Consider the following 19209-nt stretch of genomic DNA (forward strand, 5'->3'; position numbering starts at 1 on the left):
ACTTGAACGAACCTCCGGTAGTGACCGACCAATCCTACCTTTGGTAGTCGACCTAACCATGGTCATCAATTCATCAGTGGTCCTTTATTCATTCTTGTCAGGATCCTCCATGGGATCCTCCTCAACAACTATCCCTTCTAGGACAACATCCTCAACCGCTACATCCTCAATATGAACATCATCCGATCCCGCGTTAAGACGCTCTATCGGATCCATAATCTGATCTCCAATAAGTAATAAAACATCATCGCGTTGTTGCTCCTCAACCTCAGGGTTCGGAGTCCCGCTACCATATACGATAACGAACTACGCTTTTATCACGATATTTATAAGGGTTCCCATAAGGGTTTTAACTGTCAGTACTACGTTAGGTAGCCCGACTATGAACATGGCAAGAGTTCTTATTATCTTAGTGAACTTATTATCTTAACGTCACATCATCTCTGAGGTTTATAACGCTCAGCTCTGATATCATTTCTGTAACACCCCCAGATCCGGGGTCGGGGATCCGGGTCGTCACGGTCTTTCTTTCCACAATATCACTTAACTGAATTAATAATAAATAACCTCATGCTGGAACCCCACAATAACACACACCACAACCCGTTATAGTCTCAAAGATGAAATTGAAATAAGTACAAGTCTTTGAATCCACAATTTAAAAGTTATTACAACCCAAAATGATTACTTAATAAGTTTACAATTATTTGCCATTATCTGCCACAAATTATAATTATACATAATTGATTCCCAAAAGTAGAATGCCTGATCTACCAATAGATCTACCTCTGCAGCTATAGCAGCTACAACATCAACGGGAAGACGCGGGACGCTTCCCACGCGCTTGCGCTGGGTCTGCTGGAGTCTGGCCATCTTTCCTAACTGTTGTTGTGTGATGAAGAAATAAAGCAAGAGTGAGCCTTACAGCTCGCAAGATAATATATAGTGTAAACAAAAACGCAAGTATCTAAATGGATAACTTGCTGGAAACCTTTATCAGGTGTAAGATAATTACTTACTGGATATAAGTAAAAACAAGGGATGAAGTTACCAAATACTTCACTATACTTATATCATTTATAAAGCTACTTGAACTACCACTGTTCAAAGTATAATGAGCTTTCAACAGTTCATCACATAGATGAGACTACAAGACAAGATTTGAATAGATTAAATCTTTGAAGTATTATTGAAGGAAATGAAGTTATGATATACTTCCTTACGTTCCGATATATATTTCCACATATACATCTTCTTTATACATTTCCTGAAAGCCTCTGTCATGAAAAGTATGGACAGAGTTTGTAACATCCAATAAATTTTTGGAAGGAAAAAGAATGGTGGCATAAACTCGATATCTTGCTGATCAGGCAAAGATACCAATAAGTAACCTTTTCTACTAGTAGATGGACGAATTCCCCACTGGTCATCACCCTGGTCGCAATAGGACCTTATGCTGGACTGCCACTCAGCCACTTATGCATTTGATGGACTCCCACTGAGCCACTTACACTATCATGGACGCCCACTGAGCCCATGTTGCTTATGCCGACTCGATAGATGGACTTACTTCCCGAACGTTGGGTAAGTGATCAATTCATTTACCAAAACTGCAACCTTGTTGCAAATATAAAATACACCATAGAGCCGGATCCCTCAGGTTTTGAGCGAGTATTTAAATCCCCTTTTTAAAAGGAAGATCTTAAATATAAAAATGAGTTTTGGGATCCGCTCTAACTTTTGAAAATCATTTTGAAGACTCGAAAACATTTTTAAGAATGTTTGGAGTAATGCTGATTTAATAAAATAAATCAGTCCCAATATATTAGAAAATATCTGAATATTATTATTTAAATAATATTCCCATAAAGAATAATTGAGGTAGAAGTTGGAAAACTTACATGAAATGAATAGTAAATAATCAAAGATATACTTATACGAAAGTAATATCTTTATTTGAATATCAAAAGTAAGTTTGATTATCGAACATTATTCTTTAATAAAATAAAGAATATTAATAAATAGTAAGCGGAGTCATAATACCTCGAATGAATATTATAAACAATATTCATTAAATAAAATAAAGGAGTCATACATCCTTAAATGAATATCCAATTAATAATCATTAAATAATATAAACTGAGTCATAAGCCCTCGAATGAATATTCGAAATAATATTCAATTAATACAATAAAAGGAGTCATAAGTCCACGGATGAATATTCGAAATAATATTCAATTAATACAATAAAAGGAGTCATAAGTCCTCGGATGAATATTCGAAATAATATTCAATTAATACAATAAAAGGAGTCATAAGTCCTCGGATGAATATTCAAGTAATATTCAAATAATAAAATAAAGTTAAAGTTATCGAATAAACCTTATTCGATTAATAGTTTTGAAAACTATAACCATATATATATAAAAATATATATTATACTCGGGAACATCGACTCCTGGTTTAGAAATATGTTCACCTTTTGATCCCCTATACTAAGGGTAAACTCAAATACCGCTTATCTCTAGCATAGGTATTATGCAACTATAAGCATTTGAACCAACAGATATATAAATCAAGAATATGAAACAGGCATGCATATATACCATATCACATGCTACAATATATCGCAAAAATTTGCTAATAACAAATATGCATTTATCGCAAGATCACGCATATACACATATATATCACAACAACAGTTATACGGGTAGAAAACTTGCCTGAGCGACTGAGGGTTATTAATGGCTTGGGACGAGTCTGGTAACCTATAAACAACATGTGAGTTGGAATTAAACCAAAGTCACTTGTAAATCTATACTTTAACCAAATTAGACTCTAACGCTCGTTTTGCGCTTACTGATTCTCTTAAGTCACTCGAGTACCCTCGGCTCCACCATTTTTAATAATTTAACCATTACGAGTTTTAAGGCGATTCCTTTGCGAGTGTCTTACCAACTTCCTAACACACTTAACATAATTGTTTCAAACACTAATTAACCCTTTTTAGGTCTTTAACCTATGTTTCAAAGTAAGGCGAGGGGTAATGTTTCGTTCGCGAAACGTCGTTACTTAAAACAGCCGTTTCTCCTAAACCGTACATCGGAATCAAACGAACCACATATCAAAATGAAGCTCGTAACATGAACTATCTAAACATGGAAATGGTCAAAAGCTAGCAGGGAGTTCTCGGGTCCTAATATTATGAACAAAAGCAGTCTAAAGTAAATCGGACATTACGACGGCTATGTTTACGCGATTTCCCAATTTTATACCATTCCAATTCAACCACCAAACAACCCCAATCCATTCATACAACCAAAGTCCATCCATATCACACGACAACAGCCCCAATCAACTCAATATTAACAATTATACTTATTCTTAAACTTGAATTTAACTATACTTAAATCATCTAACCAAACCATAAGATTTCAACATTCAATTCACCACCATTCCAACCCAAACTTTAAACCAACAAGCATTAAGCTACTTTATTACCATAACAACCAAAATCATCCTAATATACAAAGTAAAGCTAGGGTTTGGAGATGATATACCTTCCTTGAAGTGATGTGAGTAGCTAGGAAGCCTAAAGAAGCCTTGATCTATGCTTTAGCTACCTTGAACTTTCAAAAAAAAATCAAGAAAACCAAAGTTATTTCTTGAAGGTTACTATTCACCATCTTCTTCCTTGATTTATTGGAAGAGATTGTGAAGGAATTAGAAGCTTAAACTTATAGGATATCCATATTTATGTACAAGGAACCTTAGATAATTACCTTGTGATTTAACAATGCTTGGAACTTGATTTTTGAAAATTTCTTCTTTGAAAAAGAAGAAAAGCCGAGAGCAAGCTTGGAAGAAAGAGAGATTTTTGTGTTTTTGCTTTGATTTGATTTTTGGTTGGTTGTTTTTGTTTTGTTTTTGGGTAATTACCTTTCTAACCTTGACTTTGTGTGGTTTTAAATCAACCACATCTCCTACCCCTTATGTCATGCTTATGTCATGCTTATGATATCATCATCCCTTACTTGCCCTCTTCTTATTGGTTGGATGACCTCATCATCCCTAACCTCCTTGATAAACTTCCTAATTGTTTGCCTAATGACCGCTGATCTGTTATACGGTTCGCTTAACTTTCGTTTTCGTTTATCGTTTGAGGGATCATACCCGGGATCTTATTATTTGGGTTTCCTTAACCTTTCTCAATACATTCTAATCCTTTTATGATCCTCTCTTATAATCCTTTTATTTAAATCCTTTTTATCCTGTTACCTTATACTCAATTCTTTCCGTATCTAGTGGATTTCTGGGAAAAATCAATGTGTTCGAAATTGGATTCTGACGATCTTTACATACACTTATATACCATATAGAGTGCTAATAAAATCTCAGAATATCCATAAAAGAACCCCTACCTAGTGTGGCATGAAAAGTTTTCTCATTCAGCAAAAACACTATTCATAAGGGTTTCAAAAATTTTCCAAAAATTGGGGTTATTACAAGAATTGTATTCCATATCAATTAGAATATATCTTGTAACTGTGTACTATATAAACACAGACTTAGGGTTTACACTATATGTGTTATCATTAACGAGAAGATTATACATTGTAACCTAGCAGCTCTTAGTGATATTTGTTCATCACTGAGAGAGGACAGCAGTTCTTATTGTAACAGAGTTTATTCAATATACTTGATCTTTGTTACATACTTGCGTTAAATCGATTTGATTGTATAAACAATGTATTCAACCCCCTTCTATAGTGTTGTGTGACCTAACATCACTTTCGCTTCATTAAAAATTAACACGCTATCTTATAAGTTCCCGACGCTCACAAGATGAATACGCACAACCATAACTAGGATATCATACAATCACCACACACAAAGGCATTGAAACAATTTAACTAAAGAAATCCATAAATAAATCTGCTAGAACCCCACAATAACGATTAGCTCATAATCGAACTCATCGCCAACGTGGGTTCCAATGAAAACATGATATAGCAAATGTAGTCTTTATACAAATAAATAAACCAAAATACAAACAAGAGTAAAGGTTCAACAAAACAAGAAGCAAGCATCCAAATTACAACTCAAAACAAAGATTCACAAGAATAAACTAGATCGTCTTCTCCTTTTTGAATTGTGCCCAAAAGGTCACTTTTCGTCTTCACCTTGCTTGATGTCTCTGAAAAATGACCTAAGTTATGTTTATATAGCAGTCCATGCATCTCAAGAGTCCAGCAAATCGAATTGTAGTTGAATCAGGATTTTAATATCCCGACCCAGCGCGACCACGCGCTTCACCAGCGCGGGCGCGCTGACTTTCAGTTCTCCCGGCGCGGCCGCGCGCAACACCAGCGCGGGCGCGCCTGCCTTGTGCCAAAAATTCTTTTTTTCTTCTTATTTATTCCTTACAGCTTCGAGCCAGTCTTTCAATCTTTTATTCCAACACATCCTAAATACCATATTAGCATCAAAACAATGCTATTTCACCTGATTCACGAAGTAAAGCCTGAAATGCAAAAACACTTGAAAACACGTTAAAACACAAATAACTTGAGTACAAATACACCAACTAAAAGCTTATTAGAGCATAAATAAGTGTTATAAATGCCACTTAACACACTCCCAAACTTGAATCGATGTTTGTCCTCAAGCATAAACAGACTCAAAGAACAAGAAATAAAAATGCATGAATGCAACTAATATGAATGCATCGATCCCTAAAGAATAACTAAACCAATCAACCAGCAACACCTCAGCAAATGCAATTATTCGTATAAAGATCCATCAAATCTCACAAATCAATCTACATACCAAAGACGTGCATGTGTGCAAATGCTTACAGATATACTATCGCAACTAGATCGACAATCATAACTCACTACTTATCAAAACAATCACAAGTTTATAAATAGAATAAAAGCTAGACTCAAAATAACTTATAACACTTCAATTCTTATATCGGAGTTATCATGGATTCATGCTTTTATTCACAACAAAACAACACAAATATGCTTATTTGATCGTGCAATGAGTGAGATCCACAAAAGACTTATACAATAGCACCCATGTGGCGAGCGTTAGGTTAGCGGATCCCTGACTATAGAAGCCTTAGGTCACTAGGCACAAAGTCCCCTAAGAACTTAATAACTCGAGTACCAAAGAGCCCATTCGTAATCAATTATACATAACACTTATTTTTTCTTTTCTACATTTTTTTCTTTTTCTTTCAACAATTTCTAAATGAGCGCGTTTCGCTACATCTCATTCAACCCTAGACTACTCATAAAAATATGAGCCGGCTACTAGCCATTTGACACCTAGCCATACAACTAGCAATGAAATCCAATTTCTCCAATTTTTAAATATCCATGTCTTAATTATTACGAGCCTATCCTAGATTCTAAATATAAACAAGTGATTAAACCTCGACAATCAAATAAATCATGACTATGATCTAGCACTGTAGCAATCTATAAGACTTAGTAAAATACAAGTGTCTCTAGCATGCAAATCAATCCAATAAGACTCAACATTACTAAATACGACATCACTACACTAGCATCCATATCACCAATTAATCAGAAAAATTATCTAAGGGATCATATTATAATGCAAATACATGAAACTACATGAACAAATTATCATAAAAACTACCAAATAAAAAAAAATACATGGCAAAATATATGCAACTATATGAAATAAAACTATCACGACATGCAATTAAAAAAATACATGGAAAAATATATGCAACTATATGAAATAAAACTATCATGACATGCAAACTATATGAGACTCACACAAACTATATTTCTTCAACCACACAAACTATATTCCTTCAACTACTACCCCCAAACTTAAAATATTCACTGTCCTCACTGAAGGTAATAGTAAGGAATCAGGCATACCTACTGTGAATCAGAATCCTCACCCTCAAAGGGTGAAGTGTCAGGTGTGTCCGGAGGTGGATACACAGAATCCTCACCAAAAACTCGCCACTGAATGTCAACTCCGGTGGCTCTAAATGCAGTCCCAAGTTCCTGGGTGAGATCGCGTGCAAAACGACTATGGATGTCATGCATCGAATCCATCCTCCTCGCAAGACGCCTATACTGCGTCAAACTCAAACCAGCTCCCATATCTGCTCCTGCTCCTTCCTGCTGCTGCTACTGTGATCTTGACGGTCTATCCTCCTCTCCATACTAAGCTCTCCAAGCTGCTCTACAGGCATGCTGAGAACCTCCTATTGTAGCTGCTTCCATAGGCACACCACCTGGCAAATGATCATATGGGTAACCAAGCCCCTTAGGATCGGGCTTCCCTCCATACCACTCAACCATGTTGTGCAGTGTAGAACTGTCAATAGGAGCACTGGGAATCTGAAGCTGCTCATGTGCGGGCCAATGAACACCAACTGTCATGCACAACTTTGTCACAATAGATGCATAAGGGATAGCCCTAGTAGTACCTCCCCTCAAAAACCTCAGGATCCCCTGATATATCACCATCCCTAAATCAATGTAATCACCCTGTAGAATACCCCAAAACAGACGAGCACGCTCCACCGTAATCTCATGCACATGCGAAGATGGTATGATGTTAGCACAAATAAACGAGTTCCAAGCCTGTGCATACCTGTTCATGCATGAAGCAGGGAACGTGAAGTAATCAGTAGTGCCCCTCTTGAACTTCCAATGAGTCTTAGGCACATGAAGAGTAGCAACGATGAGATCCAAATCGAAGTCCTCAGGAGTCTTATCGTTCCAAGTGTCCTGGCCCACCTTTATCACAGGCTGCTCAATCACTGTCCTGATAGCCTCGGCACTGTACTCATGAGTCATCCCTCTCACCACCGTGAAACCATTCTTCTCCGCCTTAGCATTGGCGTAGAACTCCCGCACAACACTCATGGGCACAGTAGCGGGAGCCTAAAAAAAAGGAACCCAACCCATCTTCAAAATCATCTCCAACAGCTTACCATCATTCCCTGATGGCATAAATCCTCTCTCCTTAGCAATAGGCTTCGAGAGAAGCCTCGTGTACTCCTCATCAGCCTCAGGAGTAGAGAACCTGGGCCTTACACCACTCGCAGTAGAAGAATCGGTGGAGCTGCTTCCAACTTGAGTTCTCTATCTTTTGGGTGCCATCGGGATTGAAAAAGAAAGAATAAAAGCTTAAGTGTTTAGAGAGAATTTGTGTTGAGAGTTTGTGGATTGGTGGAGAAGTTATATGCAAGTGTGTGTATTTATAGGTGGAGGGGTGTGAATCTGATAAGGAATAAAAGTGGGAATTGATTATGGGAATCATGGGAATACTGGAATTGATTAGGAGAGGGAATCATGGGATGTGGAAGAGTAAAAATCGGGTTAGAATTGATTTTGGAATTAAATCCCGATTTTACCTCTTAAAACTGCTGAAATAATTTTTTTTCAAACAGGACCGGCGCGCTCACCTTCTGGAAAACTGGCGCGGGGGCGCGCTAGAACAGAGCGGGCGCGCTTGGTTACTGGATAAAAGGTGCGGCCACACGCTTGATCAACACGGGCGCGCCCGGCTTCTGTAGTTGGCCCTGAATTTTTTCCTTTTTCTGATTTTTTGTGTTTTTCTCTTTTCTACTTGCTTACTCTACCTACTAATGTACAACATGTGTTGCCTCCCAAGAAGCACTTCTTTTACGTCGCTAGCTCGACGTAGAATCTCGAGATCAAGTGGACAATAAAACGGCAGTAACCACCTCGCGGTTTACCGTATCACCATAATGATGCTTCAACCTTTGACCATTTACCTTGAATGCTTGGCCCGGATCATTGTCAAAAATTTCCACCGCTCCATGTGGAAACACAGTTTTGATTATGAAGGGCCCTGACCATCTTGACTTCAACTTTCCAGGAAAAAGACGGAGACGAGAGTTGAATAAAAGAACTTGTTGCCCTGGCACAAATTTCTTGAGCACTAGACCCCGATCGTGCCACCTCTTGACTTTCTCCTTATACATCTTGTTATTCTCATAAGCTTGAAGTTGAAACTCGTCAAGTTCATTAAATTGAAGCATCCTCTTCTTTTCGGCCGCATCCAAATCCAGATTTAATTTCTTCAAAGCCCAATAAGCTTTATGCTCGAGCTCCACAGGCAAATGACACCCCTTACCATAAACCAACTGAAGTGGCGACATTCCTAATACAGTCTTATATGCTATTCTATATGCCTAAATAACTTCATCAAGCTTCAAAGACCAATCCTTCCTTGATGGACATACCACTTTCTCCAAAGTGCGCTTGATCTCCCTATTAGATACCTCAGCTTGACCATTCATCTGAGGATGATAAGCTGTAGCAATGCGATGATTCACATTATACCTTTTCATCATGGTAGTGAACTTGCGGTTACAAAAATGCGACCCCTCATCACTGATTATGACTCTTGGAGTCCCAAACCTTGTGAATATCTGCTTGTGAAGAAAATTAAGCATGACTTTCACATCGTTTGTTGGCAATGCCTTAACTTTAACTCATTTCGACACATAATCAACTGCAAACAAGATATACTGATTGTTACAAGACGAGATAAATGGCCCTATGAAGTCAATTCCCCAAACATCGAAGACCTCAACCTCGAGAAGCACATTAAGATGCATCTCATCCTTCTTAGACATATTACCCACCCGTTGACATCGATCACATTTCAAAATGAACTGATGAGCATCTTTAAACAATGTTGGCCAAAAGAACCCTACTTGAAGAACACGAGCTACTGTCTTTTCTCCACCATAATGTCCTCCACAAGCCATTGAGTGGCAATCTCGCAAGATCCCCCCCCCCCGTTTCGCTGTAAGGAATACATCTCCTGATGATTTGGTTAGCTCCTTGGCGAAAAAGAAACGACTCATCCCACATATACCACTTCACTTCATGAAGAAACTTCTTTCTTTGAGCATAAGAAAAATCGGGATGCATGATGTTACTCACAAGGTAGTTCACAATATCTGCAAACCACGGCTCTTCTTCTTGCACTCCAAACAGCTACTCGTCGGGAAAAGACTCATTTATCAAGGTCTTATCCAATGAAGTAGCATTAGAATTCTCTAAACGCAAGAGATGATCAACAACTTGATTTTCAGTTCCTTTTATGTCCTTGATCTCTAGTTCAAATTCTTGGAGCAAAAGAAACCATCTAATCAGTCTAGGCTTCAAGTCCTTTTTTGAGACGAGATATCGAATTGCAGCGTGATCAGTGAAAACTGTCACCTTAGTCCCAAGTAGATAAGATCGAAATTTCTCAAAACCGTAGACTAGCTAAAAGTTCTTTCTCCGTAGTAGTATAATTCAGTTGAGCACCGTTGAGGGTCTTACTAGCATAGTAGACCACATGAAATATGTTGTTCTTCCTTTGCCCAAGAACTGCTCCAACTGCATAATCACTTGCATCGCACATCATCTCAAAAGGCTCATTCCAATCAGGTGCGCTTATGATGGGTGCCGTGATTAAACTCTTCTTCAATGTCTCAAAAGCTGCAAGGCACTCGTCATTAAATTTAAAAGGAACATCTTTCTCCAACAAACTGCACAAAGGCTTTGAAATTTTCGAGAAATCTTTGATGAAACGCCTGTAGAGACCCGCATGACCAAGAAAACTGTGAATTCCCTTAACAGAAATCAGTGGAGGAAGATTCTCAATGTCCCTCACCTTGGCCTTGTCCACCTCTAGACCTTTATTAGAAACCTTGTGACCGCGAATTATGCCTTGACGCACCATAAAGTGACATTTCTCCCAATTGAGAACCAGATTGGTCTCAACGCACCTCTTGAGAACGTGTCCCAGATTCTGCAAGCATTCATCAAAAGAATCGCCAAAGACTGAGAAGTCGTCCATGAACACCTCCACATTATGGCCAATCATGTCATAAAAGATGGTCATCATACATCTCTGAAATGTGGCTGGTGCACCACACAGACCAAAAGAAACTTGTCTGAAGGCGAAAGTACCAAATGGACAAGTGAAGGTAGTTTTCTCCTGATCTTCTGGAGCGATACAAATCTGATTGTAACCCGAATAGCCATCCAGAAGACAATAATACTCATGACCAGCTAACCTGTCAAGCATCTGATCAATAAAGGGCAATGGAAAGTGGTCCTTCCAAGTGGCTTTGTTCAGCTTCCTATAGTCCATGCAGACTTTCCACCCCGTGATTGTCTGTGTAGGAATAAGCTCATTCTTCTCATTTTCTACCACAGTAATTCCACCTTTATTTGGTACACATTAGACCGGGCTTACCCATGAAATGTCCGAGATAGGATAGATGATCCCTGCATCTAGCCACTTTAGAATTTCCTTCTTCACTACTTCCTTCATGATTGGATTAAGTCTTCTTTGCTGCTCGACAGTAGGCTTGTTACCTTCTTCTAGCAGAATTTTATGCATACAGTAAGAAGGGTTGATCCCCTTGATATCCGCTATAGTCCATCCAATTGCCGATTTGAACTCTCTCAGAATTCTCAAAAGCTTTTCCTCATCACTACCTGAAAGGTCAGATGCACTAATAACAGGCAGAGTAGATGCATCACCTAAAAAGGCATACCTCAAATGTTCAGGTAAAGACTTAAGCTCAAGAGTATGAGCTTCCTCAATAGAAGGCTTGAGGCGTTTAGGAGCTTTGCTCAATTCTTCCATTCCAAGAGATTCAAAAGGCATATCGATCTTCCTCTTACAGGGAGAAGCATTCAAATATTGCAATTGCTCATCACCTTCATCATCTTCACTGTCTGAATTTCCTAATAATGCTTTTTCTAAGGCGTTAGACCTTAGCATTTGATCAAGTTCCGATGTGACCACCAAATCGACCAACTCGACTTTTAAGCACTCCTTATTATCAGTAGGAAATTTCATAGCATTGAACACATTAAAGGTAACATCCTGATCCAGCACTCGTATTGTAAGCTCACCCTTCTGCACATCGATCAAGGTTCGGCCAGTTGCCAAGAAAGGTCTTTCCAAGATTATGGGAATCTTCTTTATCCTCCTCGAAATCAAGAATTACAAAATCAGCAGGAAATATGAGTTTATCAACCTTGACCAAGACATTCTCCACAATACCTCGCGGGTATGTAATAGAATGGTCGGCCAACTGTAAAGTCATATACGTCGGTTTAGGATCAGGTAGATCCAACTGCTTGAAGATTGAAAAAGGCATCAGATTGATGCTAGCTCCCAAGTCATATAAGCATCTGTCAAAAGATACTTTTTCAATAGTACATGGAATGGTAAAGCTTCCTGGATCTTTAAGCTTCGGAGGCAACATCTGCTGCAGCACAGCACTGCATTCCTCTGTGAGAGCAACATTCTCTAAATCATTAAGCTTCACTTTCCGAGAGAGAATACCTTTCATAAACTTTGCATAACTAGGCATCTGCTCGAGAGCCTTAGCGAAAGGTATGTTGATATGAAGTTTCTTGAACACCTCCAGAAACTTCTCAAACTGCTTGTCCAGCTTTTTCTTCTGCAGCCGCTTAGGAAAAGGTGGTGGAGGATAGATCTATTTCTCCCCTGTATTACCCTCAGGCAGAGTGTGCTCAACAGTAGTCTTTCTTGGTTCCACTTCTTCATCCTGCTGATTTGCTTCTTTCTCAGCCCCAGCTTCTTCAGTCAACTCTTGAGTTTGTTCGGGATTCGCAACCTTCCCAAACCTCAAAGTGATTTCCTTTATCTGCTCCTTAGCTTCCCTCATTCCTGGAATTACAACTTGACTCTTGCACATGAGCTTCAACTCCTCTAATTCAGATTTTTTATTAGCTTATTGCAGCTGGAGTTGTTGTTTTGGTGCATACTGCGGTTGCTGAAAACCAGGGGGGTTGTACTGCTTAGCTAGATACTGTTGATAAGGCTGTTAAACCGCATTCTGAGCATTGCTCCAACTGAAATTAGGATGATTGCGGTTATTAGGATGATAGGTGGCTGGCACAGGTTGCTGCGATCGCTGGAAGTTGCTCACGAACTGAGTTGATTCACTAGAAATTGCGCACTGATCAGTCTCATGGGCACCAGCGCAAAGCTCACAGATACTAGTGATTTGATTAACTCCATAATTAGCCAAAGTGTCCACCTTCATTGTTAAAGCCTTAAGTTGGGCATCTATAGCAGTTGCTGCCTCTAACTCCAAAATTCCTGCTACTTTTCCCTGAGTCAGTCTCTGGGAACGATTCTGGTACACATTAGCAGCCATCAGTTCAATAAGTTCATAAGCTTCATCATAGCTCTTAGCCCACAAGGCTCCTCCTGATGCTGCATCAAGCATGGGTCTAGAAGTAGCACCCAATTCATTGTAGAAATAGTTGATAATCATCCAATCAGGCATGCCATGGTATGGGCACTTCCTTAACATCTCCTTATATCGATCCCAAGCCTCACACAGAGATTCTCCAGTTTGCTGCGCGAACTGGGTAAGAGCATTCCTGATTGCTGCAGTTTTCGCCATGGGGAAGAATTTAGTGAGAAACTTTTGAGCAAGATCTTCCAAAGTGGTGATAGACCCTGCTGGTAGAGAGTGTAACTAGCACTTTCCCTTGTCCCTCAAAGAGAATGGAAAGAGACATAGCTTGATAGCATCTTCAGTCACATCATTGAACTTGAAAGTGTCACAGATCTCGATGAAATCCCTGATGTGCATGTTGGGGTCTTCGGTAGGAGAACCCCCAAACTGAACTGAGGTCTGTATCATCTGGATCGTGCTTGACTTGATCTCAAAAGTATTAGCCCTGATGGCTGGTCTAATGATGTTAGACTGAATGTCATTAATCTTAGGCTTAGAATAGTCAATCAAAGCCTTCGGATTTTCTGCTTGATCACCCATAGCTACTACAATTGGCTCTTACGAGTACGCGAACGCGTATGCATACACCCTCGCTAGATCACCTGAAATAAAATAAGGAAACAAATAAGTAACAATGTCTGAGTCAATGAACTTTAATGACCACTGATGGAAAGCACATAAACTAATAATTAACACTATAGTCCCCGGCAGCGGCGCCCAAAACTTGTTAGTCGCTAAACACGCGCTAATATTACATGCAATTATACGCGTTCGCAAGTAGTATAAGATATAAATCAGATTCGATCCCACAGAGACAGTATTGGTTAACTAATCAACTCATGCACTTAAGCAACAATGTATGGTTATTATTCAATGCTAAGACGATAACAAAGTAAGGTTGTTTATAACTAAGAATTAAACTAATTATTATAACTACTAGAATAAAATATACTGAATTAATATATATGACAAACATGGCATTCTAACTTCATTAAGTACTTCATTCAATAGCCTTATTTTTCTTAACCTTAGCATGCAATGGTGATGACACTAATCAGACAACACGAAACTGATAAACGCCAACTTTCGTTGCATGAGTACCATTCTACCAGACATCCATAAAAGAGATAGAAGCTGAATATGCACCATTATATTGAGACCCTATATGTCTATAGAATTTGACAACATAACAGTTTAAGCACAAGTTATCTATCTTGATTACATAGGGCAAGTAAGATGGTTAAAATTACCTACAAATCATGCATAACAATACATGAACCTATGCTAGCATGGCAAGTTCTAAATCCTTAAATTCACTTTCTCTTCATTAAGAATTAACACACTATCTTATAAGTTCGCGAAGCTCATAAGACGAATACGCACAACCATAACTAGGATATCATACAATCACCACATACTAAGGCATTGAAACAATTTAACTAAAAAAATCCATAAATAAATCCGCTAGAACCCCACGATAACGATTAGCTCATAATCGAACTCATCGCCAACGTGGGTTCCAATAAAAACATGATATAGCAAACGTAGTCTTTATACGAATAAATAAACCAAAGTACAAACAAGAGTAAAGGTTGAGCAAAACAAGAAACAAGCATCCAAATTACAACTCAAAACAAAGATTCACAAGAATAAACTAGATCGTCTTCGCCTTTGTTGAATTGTGCCCAAAAGGTCTCTTATCGTCTTCTCCTTGCTTGATATCTCTGAAAAACAACCTAAGTTATATTTATATAGCAGTCCATGCATCCCAGGAGTCCCGCAAATCGAATTGTAGTTGAATCAGGATTTTAATATCCCGACCCAGCGCGGCCGCGCGCTTCACCAGCGCAGGCGCGCTGACTTTCTTTTCTCCCGGCGCGGCCGCGCGCAACACCAGCGCGGGCGTGCCTGCCTTCTGCCAAAAATTCTTTTTTTCTTCTTCTTTATTCCTTGCATCTTTGAGCCAGTCTTTCAAGCTTTTATTCCACCACATCCTAATCACCATATTAGCATCAAAACAATGCTAATTCGCCTGATTCACGAAGTAAAGCCTGAAATGCAAAAACACTTGAAAACACGTTAAAACATAAATAACTTGAGTACAAATACACCAACTCAAATCTTATTAGAGCATAAATAAGTGTCATAAATGCCACTTAACAAAAACGTCAAAGGCCCATAAACCTGAGGCCCAAAGATGAAATGCCCAATTACCAGAATATTCTTAAAATTTCCTAAGGAAATAGTTGAAGGCCTAAAGGCCCAATCCAATTAGGATTAGGAAATTGAAGGCCCAAAGGCCTAATCCAATTTAGGAAATTGGAGGCCCATAGGCCCAATCTAGTTAGGGTTTGAAAATTAAAGGCTTGAAAAGACCAAACTATTTGGGAAAGACCAGGATTAAGGTCGAAATCAAGGTCGAGGGTTCTGTTCGAATTACTTCGAATAAAAGCCTGAAAATGACCTTGGAAACAACCAGGATCGAGGTCAAAATCTAGGTCGTTGATTCTGTTCGAATTACTTCGGATAAAAGCCAAAAAATGGACCTTAGGATTGACCAGGATCGAGGTCGAAATCCATGTCGTGGATTCTGTTCGAATTACTTCAGATAGAAGCCTGAAAATGGACCTTGGAAATGACCAAAATCGAGGTCGAATTCCAGGTCGTGGATTCTATTCGAATTAATTCGAATAGAAACCTAAATTGGACCTTGGGAACGACCAGGATCGGGGTCGAATTCCAGACCGTGGATCCTGGTCAAAATTAGCAGAAAATTTTAAAATTTCCTGAAAAATTAAGGAATTAACCGAAGTCCCAGCATTTTTTAGGAATATGTCATAGGCTTGATGATAAGTTCACTAAAACACCTTAGTATATTTAATTAGTGATTTTTTAGCTCTCGATGGATGATCATTTTAACATCCGTTGAGAGAGTAGCTTATGTATTAATGAGTTTTGTAACACATTTCTGCATACTACAATACCTTCGAGATCTAGAAGTAGTAGGATATTCAAAGTCATGTTGACTACACTACTAGAAAAATGCCCTTAGACATCGGTTATAAACCGATGTTTTTTTTTTCAAACCGATATCTTCGCATGTGTAGAGAAAGGTAGGGGTCTTTAACATCGATTTTTAGCCGATGTTAAAGATGTACATAGACATCGGTTTTCTTAGCAAACTGATGTATAATTAGCCCTTTTTTTAATAACATGATAAAAATAGATTTTGAAAAATGGTATTTAGGATGTTAAAAAGCACTATAAACATATACTCCCTCTGTCCCTCCCATTTGTTTACACTTTACTTTTTGGGATGTCCCTTCCAATTGTTTACATTTCAAAATTTTCCAAAAATAGTAAAGTTTTTATAATTTTTAAATTAACTACATCCACTACTTTCCTCCACTATACCCACTTTATACATAAAATATTAATCGGTCCCACTACTTTACTCATTTTTTCAACTTTTATCCACTACTTTATCATTTTTCTTAAACTCCGCGCCCCACCCAAATGTAAACATTTGGGAGGGACGGAGGGAGTAACAGGGAAGAATTTATAACTAATAGACATCAGATTCTTAAAAAAATTGATGTCTTACTCTGTATTTTACATCGGTTTATTTACTCAATCGACATTAAACATAACTTATAACATCAGTTTTACTTGAGGAAGCGATGTGAAACTTATGCTTTAACATCGGTTGCGTAAGTTAAACTGATGTACATTGTTCTGAAAGACATCAGTTTTCTTTTGATTTACTTTTATATACTTGCACAAAGCGATGTGTTTTAACATTTTAGACATCATTTTCATTCCTATAATTCGATTTGTTTTGTTATTTTAGATATCATTTTTAGTTTGAGCAGCTGATGTATTTTTAGTTGCTTCACATCAGTTTTATAACAAGCACCGATGTTTGAGTTCTTTTTTTAAAAAAAGAAGCCTGTGCATTTGTGCATAAACCCAGACAAAAGTAAAAAAAAATACTAAATCAACATCCAACAAACAACCAGAAATATATTAAATTAACTTCTGTATCTACAACCAGAATCCAACGACATTCTCCGACAACCAACATCTAACCATTCTAACGTCCAACAAACAACCAACATCTATATATTTACAACCAAACATCACCTGTGTATTAATCACAAAAGCTACTTGTGTATTAATCAGCATGTTTACCATTTACAAATTCAAGTCAGAAGCTAAGCTGTTGAGTATCGCACCAACAAAAGCATCACCTGCACCAGTTGTGTCCACAGCCTTTACTTTCAAACCAGAAACTCTACCCTTGAATTCCTGAACAAAATGTTTACAGATAATTTATATATAATCATGCATGCTAGTAGGCTAATTTAGAAATATGTAACTATTCTGTAATCGATAAGAATACCTTGGTATAGTATCTGCATCCCTCAGATCCTTCTGTAATTAATAGAAACTTTAGGTTAGAGTGGTATAAATTTCTTAAAACCACGTTATCATCATAAAGATCATCACCTCCAGTTAAGAAAGAAACTTTGTCCTCGCTTACCTATCATTTCATAAGTGTCTTGTTTAGTGCCAACACAACAATGGCCTATTACTGTATAGTAACATAATGTTGCATCATGTCATAACTTCTGTAGATATTAGCCAGAATTATCAACCTTGTTCTTTTTCAAGATATCAGCCAACATGTATCCAAATTCATCCTCCCCAACCTAAAATACATTAATCAAAGCTTTTAATATGATTGTTGCACTTCAAGATTAAATGGACATCACAAAAATAGGTTTTTTGCACATAACTAATAATTTCTAGCACATGTCCTACATGAGTTCATGAGCTAAAGTCATAAGACTCGTACCTAGCCCAAACCAACTCACACTGCCATTTCTTTTCTAGAAAAACACTCCACCTCAGCATGCTAAGTTTCTCATATGACATAAAAAGATATTTAAAAAGATGATACCGAACGTAGAATATAAAAATTTGTTACCTCGCCAGCAGCTTCAATAGCAGCCAACCATTCATCGGAGAAGGGAACCACATCAGGCGGTGGTATAATTAAATGATTAGGTTTTGTACCACTTTCAGATTGTTTCCTACTTTCAAAAGAAAGCAAATTAGACTGTTTCCAAGTTTCAAGCAAACTGCAATATACCACAAGTAACATGATGAAGGTAAGAATGCATGTACAAGCTTGCTAAGGAACACTTACATTGATAAAGTTGCATCACTGCCTATCGAATAAGCATGGCTACTATCCCCAGAACACTGATCAGATACAGAGTCTGAACCAGATAGGTATGATTCCTCTTTAAATTAACTCCATTTGTATCATCGTGTTCTCTCTCCAAGTTTGCAAATTCAGAATGCTTAAAACATCTGGCTTCAATACCACTAGAAGCAATTGTTCTATGTTGTTCCAAAGCTATTTTCTGAAATGATAGTGATCACATTTTTCTTCTCCCTTTAAATGATCTGTGTACAGCTAATTCCCCGTTAATGCCCTGTAGTTCAGCCCATAACTCTTACCTTGTAATGGCAAATTATATTATAAGCATTAGAAATACACATTAGGCATGACATGAGATACACATGTTTTGTTTCTTAATGTTTGCGAATTAAAGTAGTCAGTACAAGCATAATTATTAATTATACATCCTACCTCTGCAAGCACTAGACATTTCCTCTAGAATGAACTGGTGGTAACTTATATACTTGTTAGGAAATTGATAATGCTTCGATAAGATTTGAAGGATGATTCGTAGAAGTATTTATAAGAAGGAGTCTCTGAGATTTTTACGTGCACCAAAATATTACACTAGAAGGATAAGTACTTGAAGCAGTAAGTGCTATTGGTGGATTGTACAATATCTAGATCATTAAATTTGAAC

At 37.9% G+C, this 19209-nt stretch overlaps 1 non-coding gene across 1 annotated transcript; it reads left to right on the top strand.

Annotated features, from left to right (window-relative positions):
- The first annotated feature begins 13361 nt into the window (after nucleotides 1-13361).
- Nucleotides 13362-13468, top strand: LOC141670264 (small nucleolar RNA R71). The gene has a single exon (XR_012554503.1). It is a non-coding gene; the product is annotated as a small nucleolar RNA R71 (small nucleolar RNA).
- The last annotated feature ends 5741 nt before the right edge of the window (nucleotides 13469-19209 follow it).

Source organism: Apium graveolens, chromosome 6 (assembly GCF_009905375.1).
Source record: "Apium graveolens cultivar Ventura chromosome 6, ASM990537v1, whole genome shotgun sequence".
Taxonomy (NCBI): Eukaryota; Viridiplantae; Streptophyta; class Magnoliopsida; order Apiales; family Apiaceae; genus Apium; species Apium graveolens.